At 36.8% G+C, this 15,942-nt stretch overlaps 1 protein-coding gene across 26 annotated transcripts in view; it reads right to left on the bottom strand.

The window, feature by feature from the left end:
* Positions 1-15,942, bottom strand: part of RIMS1 (regulating synaptic membrane exocytosis 1) — a 191,591-nt gene that overhangs the window by 14,150 nt on the left and 161,499 nt on the right. Inside the window, exon 1 of one of the 26 annotated variants that reach the window (XM_031057176.1) lies at positions 4,266-4,389. The exons of the other annotated variants lie outside the window; for them this stretch is intronic. The gene's annotated coding sequence lies outside the window, so the exon portion shown is untranslated. Of the gene's footprint in view, positions 1-4,265; positions 4,390-15,942 lie in introns of those variants that run through there. 26 annotated transcript variants of the gene reach the window in all.

The following is a 15,942-nucleotide window of genomic DNA, read 5'->3' as shown; positions in this document are numbered from 1 at the left end:
AGACTGATGTGCATAAATTACATGTAAACAACTGGCTCAACAGGTACAAGCTGGAGAAAAGCTACTAAAAAGCAAAGGTGATTAATATTTTTCCAGATTTAATAATTAATTGATTTAATAATTGATTCATAGCCACCTGCAGCTATGAAATATACACATCTTGTAAGCATTTTGCAATTAATCAACAGGCATTTTGCAATTAATCAATAGGTTGTAGCAGTCCTGCTATAACACGCTGATTAGTGTGTGCAATGTGCTATTTACATCTACTTATTATAGTCTATAGTGATTCCTGTTTGCTCTGACAAGAAACTGGCCCCTGATTTTTCTTTTCCCTGACAAAGTGAGTTTACAATGACCAGGACCTGAGTAACCAAGTACAGCAAAAAGCAACTGTGCTCTACCTTATATCTGCACAAAATATCAAAGCACCTGATGTGTTCCAAATTTCTGTATGTCCTAATCACCCTGAAGTCTAGAAGCCAGGAGCTATTAACAACAGAATTATAGTGAGAGGGTCAATGATATTATCTAGAGATTTAAGGTGGCCTACTACAGATACCTCAAAGTTAGCTTTACACTCTAAATGTAAATCCAATTCAGAGAGGACAATGCCAGACATCCCCCCTCCCAGCCCCGCCACACTTAGCAAAGGCATAGCTGCACATGCACCACCATTGGCCTGGCTTTTCCTCTGTGCTCCCTGTGGTACCTGAAGGCAGTTACTACATTTTGCTCTTGTTTCAGTTCAGGAAGTCTGAAATGACGAGGGGCTGCTGGAGCAAAGGTTTCACCCAAGGTGCCAAAGTTACATGCCATGGGTCAAGGCTAGGGGACATACAAGAAATGTGCAAGGACATGAGCTTGGCAGCTTAGTCAACAGGACAGTATTAGAGACCACTGCAGGGCAGAAGACAATCCTGACTTGAGCCTCTGTGTGCTGCCTGTGGGGAGAGGTGCCTTAAGTGAGTGTTGCCCAGAATTGTACCTGAGGGCAACTAGTTGGTTAGCACCCAAAAAAGAAGCAAATTTACACACATGCAGCACCCAAGTATGGGAAAATTCATGACTGGTTCAAAAGAACACACCAGGGAACAAAGCATTAGTGGACTTAGCACCAATGCTAAATCCACTAATAATAGGGCTCATAAGAAGTGTCATTGCAGGGCTCAAGGGCAATTCATTTGCAGTATCAAGTATGCTCTTGCATCCAAAGAAAGCCTAAAAGGACTACAGCTCCAAGCCAGCTCTGAGAGAAACCTGGCAGGACTGTGACAATATGGTTGGTTTGTACACTGATTGTGTGAGACACCAAGGAGATTGTGTCAACTAGAATAGCAAGGGTCAACCTCAAAGATCTATAAAAAGAAAAGCCAAGGGGCATATTTCCTTCTGGATCTTTCTGATGTGTTAGTGACTTTAAAACTTCAAATGTAGCTGCTTGGAGACCTGCTGGGTTACAATTTCTGCAGCATCCCCCTCACCTTACATGTAGTGCTTTTAAACAACATTGAAAAAATGCCCCTTGGCTTATGGTCCTAAAACAGAGACAGAAGAAAAAGAATACATATTTCAAAGAGCATTTGATTTTTTAAAATGTGTACATCTCTCAGATGAACTCAGCAGTACTTTGATCACTAAGACTGAAAGTGCGTAGTGACTATGGACAGAAGATAAATAGTAAAAAAATTGACATTTAAATACAAATTTCAACAATGTAAGTTTCTAGACTTTATATCATGCAATATTCCCCTTTACTTTCAATTCTGTGTATTGTGCAATACTCTCCAGAATATAATGCTCTTTGTAAAAAGACGTGAAATGTTGTAGTAATTGTCTTCTAAGTGTTTCTTCAAAACAGCACGCAAAATATTCAAAGAAAGGAGAATGCTGTTGATATTCTGTTAGATCCTGAGTTTTAAAATCCAAATATAAACCATCATATACTTCTTCCCATTTCTATTTATTAAAACAAACTTACAAAAAAATTATATAAATTACAAATTCTTCTCAAAAGAATATTTACCTTTTAAGCTGGGATAATTCATTGATAAGAAATTTTATCAGAAGTTTGGAATAAACTGTATCTCAAAACTGTATTTATAAAGTCACAAACTCATCTGGCAAACACCTTTCACTCCCAATACTTTCAGATAATACATAAAAGATAATGCAATTAGTCCCTTAATATACACAATACATTTTTCTGACATATGTAGAGCAAAGGAACAGTCACCAAAGGAGCAAAGCACCAATCCTAAGACAAGGAGACTTCACTGAATTGATGTCAATGGTTGTATCAATGCTTTGATGGCTTTTTAGACAGTGTACATACAGCAAAATCTCACCTTTTGACTGTATTTTTCACTGAAAATCAAACTTGCAGAGTCAGACTCTTAACAGTTTTAGATTTCAAAGTAACTTATCCAACAGCTCCTAGTGACTTGCATGAAACAGAAGTAGCACTTTGAGAGCAAATGACAGGAATAGTGGAAAGCATCAAAACAAAAGCAAACAAGAAGTGGAAAATCAGGCCATTTTTTACTACCTGACAGTGGTCTCAAAACTTTAAGCAACTGCTTTTACAAACTGTATCTCCTTTAGATATCTTAGACATATTTACTGAAAAAAAATAAAAAAGAAAAGTAGAAACAAGCATGTGTTTTATATGTTTATTCTGATACTTATGATTTTTTCACGTCAGGGAAGAAAACCTGTGTTTAACCAAGACATATGTATCTTAAGGCAAAGCAAGGATGTCTGGTCAGAAAAAGATCAGTTATGGCTTCTGAAATTTATGAAGATTAATAGTTTTGTCCACATACTTTCAATGAAGAGAAAAGAGCCACTATCTGTCAGCCAAAATGAGGCAATCAAAGATGATTTATAGCAATGAGTTTCTACTTCTGGGATTGTGCTAAGCATACTTTATAAACATACAGAAATGAAAGCATCTTAATTACCTTCTTCACACATATGCAAAGAGCTATATAAAACCAGAATATGTCAGTGAAGCTGGTAATAGGTACACATACCATGTTCTTCAACTCCTAAAGCCTATTTCAATTAAATTGAATTATTAAAACAACAAACCCATGTTTCCAACAAATTATTTACTATATGAACAGTTTATAAAATATCAAGCACTCTCTCATATACTCTTGGCTTTTTTGTCAGATGGGAGGAGAATGTGAGACAGAGTGAAATAAGAAGCTCAAGAGAGCTGTTAGTACTTCAACAATAACATTTTTAATTTAAAACACAGTCCTATATTACAACATTATTTATAACCAGCCAAGCCCTCTCAGAGAACTGACATATGCTATAGAGATAACATTTGTCCAAGGCAAGGGTGCAGGGGCACGGCTTGCAATTAATACAGCAGGGGGAAATGAAATGCAATGCAGAAAAAAAAAAGAAGATTTTTCAGATAACCTAAATCAACATTTCATTTAATTAGGAATTTATACATATTTAAATAACTTGATCTCTTTTATGGTTTTAGGCAGCCGTTACAATTTTAGTAAATTTGAGACCTTTTAAGCAAGTCTTCACAATTACGAAGAGTTCAGTATCTATTATTAAAACATGACATTGTAATTAATAAAAGACAATATTTTACAAGATGATACCACCAATATGACAATGTATAAGGCATCAATAATAAAGAAATTCACTTTTACTGTGCATCTTCAAAAAATTTCCTGAGAACTATGTACATGATGGCAGCCCAAAGTCTAATTATTTCAATAACCTCCAAAAATCTGTAAATTGAAACACTGTCAAAACCACTAGTGCTAAAGTATCCTCCAGTAAAAAATGTTACATGCCTTTTTGTAGAGTTGAAAAGTTTCTGAGTAATAGCTCAACCCTAATACAATTACACAGCATGCTAATCAGGAGACATTACAGCTTCAGAAACAGTCCTGTCCTTTTTATCTCAATTACCAACCGGTGAAACGATCTGAAAATGCTTTACCTTTTCAGTAGTTTGATTTGCTCCGACTGCAACTTTCAAGCCCTCTAAGTTTTATTTTACCACTACCAGCAACTCCCAGGTGAATATCACATTTCCCTTTAAAATGTTAATAACCTGCCTTTAAGAGATCATTTCTAGTGTATCAGATCAACATTGTACCACACAGACTCAGGTTTTTCTTTAGTGACTGCAGCATTGCAAAGTTGTAACTCCTGACTACCATACATTGCTAAAGCAAGACTCATGAACAGGCTCACCATGTAAAACACAGAAAATACAAGCTTACCTTTGGTTTAAGCAAAATTAAACATTGGCTATGATATAATCCTTAGCAAGCAGCCAGCACCTAAAGCAGCTTCACCTTTGTTTAAATAACTTGTGCAGTTTCTGGGTAGAATAAATCTTTGGGGTCCTGGCGTTGCCTCTCCCTCGTTATCCTGTAACCACTTGGCACTGCAGTACTGCGAGGAATGATCAAGTTGCTTCACTCACAAGTTCCTTTTACAACTGTGATTACATTACAGGGCCTTGCAGTGAAAAAAGTACTGAACTACCTGCCAGCGAGCACTTCGTAATATATTGCTTAAAGGTTAAAAAATTCAGTCAGCAGTGCATTTTCCAGTTATGTGCAAGCAGAGAAGAGCACAAAATATTCTAAGCAACCTTGGTCAATGGTCATGCATTTTTTTAATGCTGCTGGTCAAAATTTGATGAGGAGTCAGATAAATTCAAAATCACATTCCTCTGTCCTGGTGATTTTGATTCATTTTGCACGAATTTGGTACAAAACCACCTGAAAAACTGCAAACCTGAGAAAACATCAAATTAGCATTAAATATTAAGTTACAGTTATGCAGCAGAAAAGTCTAAATGAGGTAACTGTCTTAGAGGGACTTGAGCACAGCAGAGTTAAAAAAGTTTCACTGCCTCTGAAATGCCCATGTGCATTCTGAGAACAGAACATTTTTTAATTGCTCCTTTCATCTTTAGACTTCCTTTTGAGGAAACAGACTTTGCAATATTTGTTTCTATGTCAAATTTTTCTGTTTCTCTGATACCTTCTTCTGAAAATGTATTATACTTTCATTTTGCAATTGGTTAAGAATCAATTAATTTAACACACCGTTATCAACTGGCATTTGAAATTGTAGGGACCAATGTGCCTTCTCAGGGTGATTAGAGCCAGAATGGAGAAATGAAATTACTCAGCATTTGTCAAGCCAAAATAAGTGAACTACTTCAAACAGAATTATAATGAGGAAAAAAATTAAAATGTGCACAATACAGTTCTGTAGATCTTCAAGTTATGGTAAAGTTCTGGCTATTTCAAGTATCATAAAATAATTAAGGAGAAAAATGCCACAAATTACACTGTTAATTTCAGCTAGTACACACATAACAGATTTAAGTAACACATAACACATTTAAGATTGCAAATACTGTAGAGGTGACAAAATCCTCCCCCCTAGTAGTGATGCAATATATCTCACGTCACTCCTATGCAGAAATGTCCATGTATTTTCATTGCTTAGGCACAGATTTCCTATTTAGTGCAATAGTTGAAGTTATCTTCTTGATCATTTTAGAAATTATCCTTAGAAAATGATATTACCTTTTTTGAAAAATACATAGCTGTATGGTATGTAATTTTCTCATGATGTGTGTCAAATAAAAAAAAAACAAAAAAAAATAAAAAACAACCCCAAAACCAAAATATTATTAAATTGAGAGATTTATCTCAATACAATACCATGGTAGGAATGAAATATTGATGTTGGGAGCTGCTAATGTGTGCATGTCAGTCTCCCAAGACCTGTCTTCAGCCTGCACCTGGCAAAGGCTCCGGGACCTGCCTGCCACCTTGAGCAGTTTTACACAAAGCACTGCACTCGTGTCAAGTGTACAGAAGTTCCCTCCCACACAGGTTCTTGCTTAGGGAAATTCAACAGAGGTTTAAAGTTGAAATAAAAAACACACAGAGGGAAAGCTCCATGGCTCTACAGCCTCTCAGAAAGTTCCTTCGGTCACAGCCTTTCCTCCTTTACATTTCTTCTCCTAATCCCAGGAAAAATCATTCCAAATATTTCTTATTTGTAGGGCCAAACCCCCTTTCCAGGATTAAAACTGTTTGACTTACTCTTCTGGATGTGTAACACAAAGGCTGACCAAAAACTTGGCTTGTTCTTCCACCACTGAATCCAGAAATATTAAACTCTCTACAAAGTAAATTTTCTTGGTAGCCTCCAAAGTACCACACCTCAAATAAACTTTTATTTAAACTTGCTACAAATTTAGACAAAATTTTGCATGTTGTTTTTGCAACCTTGTTTGCACTGCTGTCCCTTGTACCACCATCAGTGATCCCACTGAAGTTTCAGCTATAGTAAACTATAACCATGCTCTTTGTCAGCCAAAGTGCCTGTGCTCATGTTTACTTTGCTTTTGAATTTCTTTTAAAATGTAACTACCTGAAGTTCCAAGCCAGCTAGGTTGTGATGACATACAGACAATACCTCTCACCTCTGAGTTTAGCCCAGGTAATAACTTCCAGAAAGGAGGCTGAAAACTCAGGAGATGCATTTCTTTTGATCAAATAGAGTTCAAATCCAGTTAATAGTGGTCCTGGTGCAAAAATTTATCTTTTGAAACAGCTTTTTATTCACAGTAGTAGTTAAGACAGGTAAGTAGTGAGCAAGACAGTCACTTAATGTTTCCATCTCCAAAGAGCTTTTCGTGGCAGTCTGGTTTGCATTAGTTACAGCCATCTGTGGGTAAAAACATCTACGCCTTGGGCAGCGGATCTGTGCTAGATAAACACTGCATAACTCTAAGGTATAATTGTTCCCTTTGTGTTTATATTATTGAAAGTGGACAACTGCACACAAAGACCTGCTTCAGAGACACATCGTTCAGCCAAACTTCCCAAATGAATGCTCTGGCATAACTTTGCCATGAAATCCTAAGGTTTGCATCCATTATTGCTGGTTTATATTCATTATCAAATATGCCCTGAGGAAAACACTACTGACAAGATGTAAAAGTTCACCTGTGCCACAGACAGACACCAGGACAAAAAACCTGCCATCAGTATTGCTTTGATCTCTGGGCTAGGTAGGGAGCAGTGTGAGACAGCAGGATTTTCTGTAACACCTTGCATTTTGCCATCAAAGACAATTACAGGTCATTTTTGCAGTCCCTATGGCTGCTCATTTCTCATTTCCCCAGCTCTCCTCTCTTGGTTACAAACCTTGCTTAGCAAAGAAGCACTTGCCTGTCTCAAAGGAGAAGCAGATGAGACAACAGTCAACAAACATGAGGTAAAAAGCACACCAACACAGAAAGAGTTGTTCTGTGATTTCCCTGGTAAATGACACTAAATTTTTACTACAAAGTAAGATTTTTTAATTGTTTTTTAATAGTTTTATTCTGTAAATAATCCGTTACAAACATGATAAAAAGCTAAGAGAAATATAAGCACAATGGAGAATTAGCCATATATATAATAAAATAATATTTGAGAGTATCTGAATTACAGCCAATGAATAGAAGCAGAGAGTGAGCATTTACAAAATTTTAAAGCCCTTTCAAATACAAGGCAGAATGAGATGGGGGGAAAAAGAGTGGTGCTAATACAGCCTATCTCTACAGAAAAAAACCCAAACTTCTAGATAATTCTGAAGTGAAAGCACTTCCAAACTGCTGTGCCAACTAAAACAGAACATTATATGAAAGACATATTTTAATGCAACTGTGCATGAATACCAGTAAGTTTAAGAATCAAAGGCACTTGTCTTGAACAAATATAAATTCCAGAAATGTTGTTCCATGTATGCTAATAACAAAAATACAATACAAAGCTAATTTCACTACTTCTGGACTATTTAACAGGCCATTTTCTTCCCTGTGTATTACTCAAAAGCAGACGCTATGATTGAGCATTAAATTTTCCTGCTGTATTGATATAGAGAGCACAAACAAACCTATCACAGCTATAAGAAATAACAACCATTTAATGATAAACTGGAAAATAAAACTTGCACATCAGCATTGGCACCAAAGAAAATGAGAAAGGACAGCAGAAAATTGCACAGCTCTGTACAAAGGGAAATTTTCAAATCCACATCATAATAATAAACATGAAAATCTGCAATAATCAATCAGCCAGTATGACTCACAGATTTCGAATTCTGAATATACTTTTGGATAGCAGAGAAAAAGATGGCTCCCCAGAGTACACAGCACAAAATCAAAATACAATTAACAAACCTCATTTTCATGGTTCTAGGCTTACTGTTGGTTAAACAGAAACCTGCCTTTTACAGTAACTTTAGACTCTACTACTCAAGCCAAGTAGTACTAAATCTTTCCAGGGATTTCCATATATATTAGCTCATGGATGAAGATCATAAAATACAAAAGTAAAACAAACTTGCCTTTCATAGCAGGATTACACCATGGTGCTTGAATCTTGCAGAGCTAATGGTTTGAAGGTCAGGCTCTTTGGAACAGATGCACTAATCTCTTATTATCTCTATTACACAAATTATTTCAGATAGTGTTTTTTCTTGGAACCAAGAGATAAACCTCTATTTGCTGCCTAGGATTATTGTGGTCATTAATGAGAGTGGTTCTTCTTGGGTGTGTTTTAAGTGTGAGAGAGTAGACGCTGTTAAGTACAGGTTGGTATAAAAATAGCAATGGCCAATTAAATAGCAGGGAAAAGTAAGACACATAAATTCCACACAGGTAAGATGCTCTCAAAGTAAGTATTAAACATAATATATGCACAGAAAAAAAGATTCCTATGTACACAATAAATCAAAATCACATAAGGTAAAGTCTAAGATCAGAGCACAGTCTTGCTTTATAATTAGGAAATACTATTTAAGGAAACATGCTGTTTTGTTGTTATACTCTCTATAATAGGTCAGACTTTGAAACTCCATGGGTACAACAAAATCTAATATGAAAGAAGATTTGAGATAAAACAACAAGTAATAAAAAGTGCATAAAGCCTGGCTTTTTTATATAAAGCTGGAATTACTATCTTCCTGACTAAGTAAGGTCTGATAGGACATAATACAATTATCTAATTGGTAGCTAACTTCTAATAAAATCACAATGAAAGATGACATCAAGAGCATGCAAATATCATAAAACAGAAATTTTGTGAAGCTCCTTGATAAATTAAAAGAAATAGCTACCGCCAGAATACGAAAAATGTAAAAGTGAGTTTGAATAAACTTAAATATCATACATAGATATTTTAATAACTATTTTCCAGTCTTTATATCACCATAATTATATGTTATTAAACATCCCATCTTAAGGCTATGAAAAATATCAAAACTAGTATGTCAGCTATTAGAAAAATAGTATTTTTGAAAAAGAGTCTGCAATAACAAGATTTACCCTATCTGTTAGTGACATAGCACTGAAGATATGTAATGAACACAATCTGAACTTTCTTTTGAAATGAGTTTTAATCTGCATTTCAGTGGTAACAGGAGCCAATGTAACTGAAAAATGACTCAAATCTTAAAATTTTTTTACTTAATAATCCTTTCATACAATGTGCCTGATTGCATACTCTTTTCAAAATATTATTTTTGTTCATGATATCTCCTATTTTCCTCAGCTTCTAATAGATGTATTTAATTTTTTACAAGAACATATTCTAGTGGAAAATTGAAAGCATTTCTCTCAAGTCAAGATCTTCCAATATATAGTCAGAAAAATTCTTAGAATAATTTATGTTTTTTTCCATTGAAATGTTTAAGTAAAATCAATTTTTCTAACCCTTGCCCAGGGGCAGTCTTTCTCTGAAGACTGCACTCTGTGTAATGCCACATTGGGAAAGAGGAAGATGCCCAATGAGGACCAAAACTTTTTCAAAGGCCTTAACTTTTCTATGCATTTTTCTGTCATTCACAAGAACATGCAGAGTTTTCACCAAGTCCAAGTTCATCATGCGTAGATCTCCATGGGGCTATTCCCTAAGAAGCATACACAGGACTGGACCTCACCATCACGAGGATACTTAATACATCATATTTGAAGAAAATTCCAATACTTTGTCATGTGACATTATTTGTTTCAACTGTGAGGAAAACAAAACATTTTAGAAGCCAAAGCTAACTTGCCTATAAACTCCTGTTCCAGCACAATGGTGCTTGAAAATTTGAAATATTTGCTACTAGGATATGATTTATATTAAAAAGTCTTATGTTTTTAATACAACTCTCAATCCGTGAGTTTATATTATGTTCTGTTCTATTCATCCCAACAACACAATGAAAAATAAAGCACCAACCCAGAATCATGGTGAAATTCTGGTCTGCTTTTCTTCAGAATTACAAAGTGTAGAAGAACATCTTGTATACACTTAAGTGATCTCTTATCATACCACTTACTATTCAGCAAGACAGGTAACCACAGTATTTTCAGGTGTTTTGTAAGGATCATTTTGACAGTGATAATTCTTATTTTGGTAAAAAAACCCTAAAAATTGTAATGAAAACAACTTGTTACAGAGAGTTCAGCACTGTGCCATCAAGGATAACAAATGTCACCATGCTATGTTCTGAAGAACAAAACATGAGCTAAAAGAACAGTCAAGAGGATGTGAGTATAAACATATACATTTGCAAGGCAACTCAGTGATGGATGAATCTGTTTTAATTAATGAGCTGTTCACATATTCTACGCATTTCTTCATAGTTCAACTGAGTTCCCAGCTTAAAAGACTTTAGGAATCTTCTTACAGTCAGGTCCTGACTCAGCTTGTGGTCAACATAGTTTCTATAATATCACTAAAAAACATCAACTAACCAGGTACTGCTACTTGCTCATTTAGCTAACTTTACACTGCAGGGAGTGATCTGTGGTATTTACCCTTAAACCTTCACACCTTACTCTAAAGAGTAATTAATTAAAATCCCCCAAACAAACACCCTTACTGGCAGAACACAAGAAATGAAGAAATGAAGCCAGCCCACATTATACCCCAGCAGCACAGAGCTGAGTCCTACTTTAGCATGTTTGGTCATCAAACATTATATTGCTTTCAGCCAACGATCCCAATTTCAAGAAAGCTAAAATTCTTCTGGTTTATACTATAAACATTATTAAACATGTTTAATATGTAAGTGATATATAGATGCATTTTAACGTATGGAAATTTAATGTCCCACAGACTCTTTCCTTAAAGCAATACCCCTGTGTAAAGATTACACACAAGTGGTTACACACATACATGCACACTATGTTACTGTCAAACAGTTACAAATATCTTTTAATCTCGCAGTTAAAGCTGTAAACTTTTTAGGAAGTCTTAGCTCTCCTGCAGACTGTGGGATTTTCAGTGGATCACTTGCAGTACCTGAAGTTTCCTCCTCAATAAAAGGGGACAATGGCACTTACCGTTCCTTTGTAAAAAGCTTTAAGGTCTATGGCTGCCAACAATGCAAAGAACAAAGAACCATCACTACTACTAAAGAGGTCTGACATGAACTATAAAATTCAGAACATAAATTAAGAGCACATAAAATAAATTGCACTACAAAGTCCAACAGTACATATTTAAATAGTAGCCATAGCAGTTCTTGCTCCAGTCAGGATTGCAAAATGACTGCTATACTCCTACTACAACTCTAAGAGAACAGAAAACTTTGAACAACAGAAAAAAAAATCTGCAAAAGATCATCCATTTATTCTACAGAACAGTCTTACCGGGCTGCTAAATTCTTAAGCCTTGAAATCAATGGGATTTTTAAGCATCAAACTCTCAAGATGATTTCTTAAAAATAAGCATATCCCACCAACAAAGAGACCATTTTTATGCACAAAGAGAAACTACCTGTGCAGCTAACATGTTGACTGGCATGCCTGTGGGAAGCTCTTTAAGTGGAAAAAGAATGTTACAATGCAAAGCATCAATGTTCACTTCTCAGTTTTGCAACTTCATTTCATACATAGTTCTTTTAACAAAAACTGATTATTCTACTTCTCTATGGCATATGGCTTCTGTCATAAGTACTGTCAATATTGTAGTCATGGGCACCATATGAACACAGATAAAGAGTAAAACATGAGAAGAAAGTCAGGAGATGTCACATCTGTCACCCTAAATTGGTATCACAGAATCACAGAATGGTCGGGGTTGGAAGATACCTCTGGAGATCATCCAGACCAAACCCCCTGCCATGGCAGGGTCACCTAGAGCAGGTTACACAGAAACATCTCCAGGTGGGTTTTAAATGCTTCCAGATAGGGAGACTCTACAACTTCCCTGGGCAGCCTGTGCCAGTGCTCTGCCACCCTCAGTGTGAACAAGTTCTTCCTCACGCTGAGGTGGGTCTCCTTATGTTTTAGTTTATGGCTGTTACTCCTTGCTTGACACCCATCTTTGAGATATTCAAATGCATTGATGAGATTCCCTCTCAGTCTCCTCTGTCATCATTCAGCCTCCCTTATGGGATCAACCACTGATCCAGCTGGACATTTGATTTGCCTTCCTGATTCTCTTCCTCACTTTTAACTCAACTAAACTTCAGGCTGTCCAAATACTGATTGCTCTTTTAGCAACAGACTGTTTGCAACTATAAGCAAAAAGTAGCATTCAAACAATACTAAGAAAGCATAGTATTGACAAAAGCATTGGCACACAACCCCCAGGTAAGACTAAGAGAACATATTTACTGCTCAGTGTACCGGCACCAGGCACAGGGCAGCACTGGGAGAGTGACAGCACATTTCAGCTTGCTGTGCTCCCCAGTTGCCCTTTCAAGACTAACAGCATTATTATATTCCCAGCATGCAAAAACTGGTGGTTCCATATCCTAGAAAAAAGTAATTTATTAACGGTACACAAAAAATTATTAAAGTACTTATGCTTTCATCATAAACATTGTAATACAGGTGCTGTTATTACACATTCTACTTGACTGATGACAATGTATGAAAGGCTTGGATCATGACAGTTGTGCTGAGAGCACAACTAATTCAAGTTACAAGAAATTTACAATTCACTGTGTCATTTACATCTACACATTTCCATCTATTCAGTTTTTGTTTTGACTGGAAAGATTCATAGCAATTACATAGTATTAGTTTTAATGATGACATTTGCTCATCAAAAGAGGTAGGATATTTAAGGAGATCACCAGACATTTGATTACATTTAAAACAATTAACCAATGCGCTTCTAAAAGATTTTTCATGGCACTACTTCTGAGGCTGACAACCTCACCTTCTTTAACATAAACATATTAATGGTTCCTTTTGTGCAAACAATTAATAGAAAAATACGACACAGGCACACACACAACTGTCCCTCTTGATTAGCATTCACACAGAGTCTAGCATTCACACAGAATCTTAGAAAGCTGGCTTTACATCTTATGGGTGCTGAGCAATCAGCACAGCAAATGAGAGAAACCACTAATGAGGTAGAGTGTTACAGTATCTCAGCAAAATTTACAAAAATAGAATCAGAAATCTTAAGACAGTTGTAACTATGGAAAATAAGTGTGCCAAAGGCACTCCTGCATTTGTAATTTGAACTTAGCTATCACCCAGCTATCACTCATCAGGTTCAATCCTGGTGCTCTGATACAGTTTGCTTACTGCATGTAGAGCAGCAAGAACAAGCATGTGGCTATTTCGTGTGGCCCAGAGGTGGTTATTTTTTAAGTAAGACCTCCTCTATCCAAGCAACTCTGCCCTGTGCCTCTCCTCCATGCAAGACAGGCAACAGGAAAGCTTGCAGGATTCAGCTACAGGACATGAAGGACTGGGGCAGCTGAAAGCTCTTGTTTCTAAGGGGACCAAGGAAAGGGCTGGGAGCAGAAATAAAGGGGACTGGGCACAGGCCAAGTAAGACTCAGCTCACTAAATTTCAAGTGTTTATAGATGTTGCACTGGAGCTAGTCATGTCAGACTCCTTTAAGAACACATACAGAAAACCAGACATTTTAGGGGGCACTTAGCTTTTACTATTTCAGACATTTACTTGAGGATGGTTAAGCCACACATGGAAGTGAACATTTCTTTCTGCTGCCTAGAAAGCAAGCCTGAAGTGATGAACTGACAGCTACGTTGTGGACACCTATACTTGTTTGGACTACTCCCACCCTTTCCGATTGCAATTCTTGGCCCACTTCTTTGAAACATGGTGCCTTTCTAGTTGTCAGGGTCAGGGTTCATGTTCTATATCCCACAGTCCCTCTTAGCTCCTGAAGTACAGCTGTACCACGTAGGTCTATTCAGAAAAACACAATCTGAGAGAGATGGACTCATGGGATTCCTTGAAGAGCTAAGCAGTGGGAATTACTGGCTGGAAGATTTGTGCTCAAGTCTTTCTAGATGCAACATTGCGTTTTTTACTTTTTAAATTAAAAATTTATTTTTAAAATTAAACAATACATTATGTCAAATATTCAGTCACCAGCATTTGCACAGAAAAAATTGTCTCTGGATCACAAAGACTAGGACTGGAGAGGAGCTTTTTGCCCTTTACAGAGTGTCCCCCAGCTCAAATCACGAAACTTTAAATGGCATTGTGGTAGCCTGCTACAATCTAAAGGTGATTACTGGGAAAAGTCACTCTCCTGAGATTTTGGCCATGGGCAAACTTTGGACCAGAAACTATTGTGAGGCAGACTGGGAGAGTGTGCACCTTGGCCAAAAGGGGATTCCATCAAATTTCTTGACATTGTTCCCGAGTGGGCTATAAACATAGCTATCTCCATGAAGCAGACTATAGGGTAAAGGCCTATATGCAGCCATGGAGCATAAAAATACTTCTTGTGCAAGAATAAATCCAACTGTATTTGCAACTATGTAAATGCTGTCAAAGTGCTGTCAAAAAAAACTGTAAACTGCTACTCAAACTCATCACATTTTCTCCACCATCTTCTCAGTAACTTTTTCTCCTGGATTCCCCAGTCAATGACAAAGGTTCAACTCCTGTGAGCTAATTCCTGATCTGTGACTATAATCCCTGTATAAATATATTGTTTCCTGTTCCAACACATGCTAGAAATGTTCCAACACATGCTAGCTCTTTTGCCGTGATATGTACTCAGAGCTGTGAGTTTTTCAACATCTGAGGAAAAGTAAGCACAATACAAATGCAACTCAGTTCTTCCAAACGCAGATCTTGGGGTGGCTGTGCCTCAGAAGGACCATTACTGAGACTCTGGAGACAGGGTTTGGTTACTAGGTTGGATCCTGTGTGAGACCTTTCTGAAGTGACCCCTTCACAGTGCAGTGGAGTATCCTACCTAGGCAGAAGAACCTGGTCCCTAATGTGGTATGCCTCTAACTGATTCCCTCAAAATGTTTTCCTGGTGAATTATTTATTTTCCAGCAATAAATACTACTTCAATGGACAACTTTAATTATGCAAAAAGCAAATCAACCCTACCAGTATAAAACCTGGAGGTTTTTTTCTATGCCCCTTGAACATCTTTCCCAGTTAATGTCTGGAGTCCAGACTGAAGAAAGCAGATGAGCCTTGTCAAAGAAATCTCCTCACCCTGCCCTGACCATGAACTCTAGAAAAGAGCTGCTCAGACAGAAGATCATTAATAGAATAACTTTTAAAGACAGAGCAATGGGTCAAACCTATCTACTTTTACACAAAAATCCTAGGTCACATCTATCCCTAATTAATTCAGTGTTTAAGTCTAGCTATGCTCTGAGAGAGAACACTTTACACCATCATATCTAATCAAATGGTAGAACTATAAATAAAGCCACCAAGAGCCATGTGAAAGCAAAAGTAATGAAAACAGCAACCCTGATATTCCTGCCTGGGAGAGCTTTTGGATATTTTAACATGCTCTGTAAACAGGAAATCCATTTGCACACACCTGTGTTAAGACAATTTGTCAATCTGACAAGTTCTGTTCTGAAACCAGAGAAGTCATCACAAATAAATGTATTCCCAAGACACTGAT

Source organism: Geospiza fortis, unplaced genomic scaffold (assembly GCF_000277835.1).
Source record: "Geospiza fortis unplaced genomic scaffold, GeoFor_1.0 scaffold190, whole genome shotgun sequence".
NCBI lineage: Eukaryota > Metazoa > Chordata > Aves > Passeriformes > Thraupidae > Geospiza > Geospiza fortis.
This window is presented reverse-complemented; position numbering and strand designations above follow the sequence as displayed.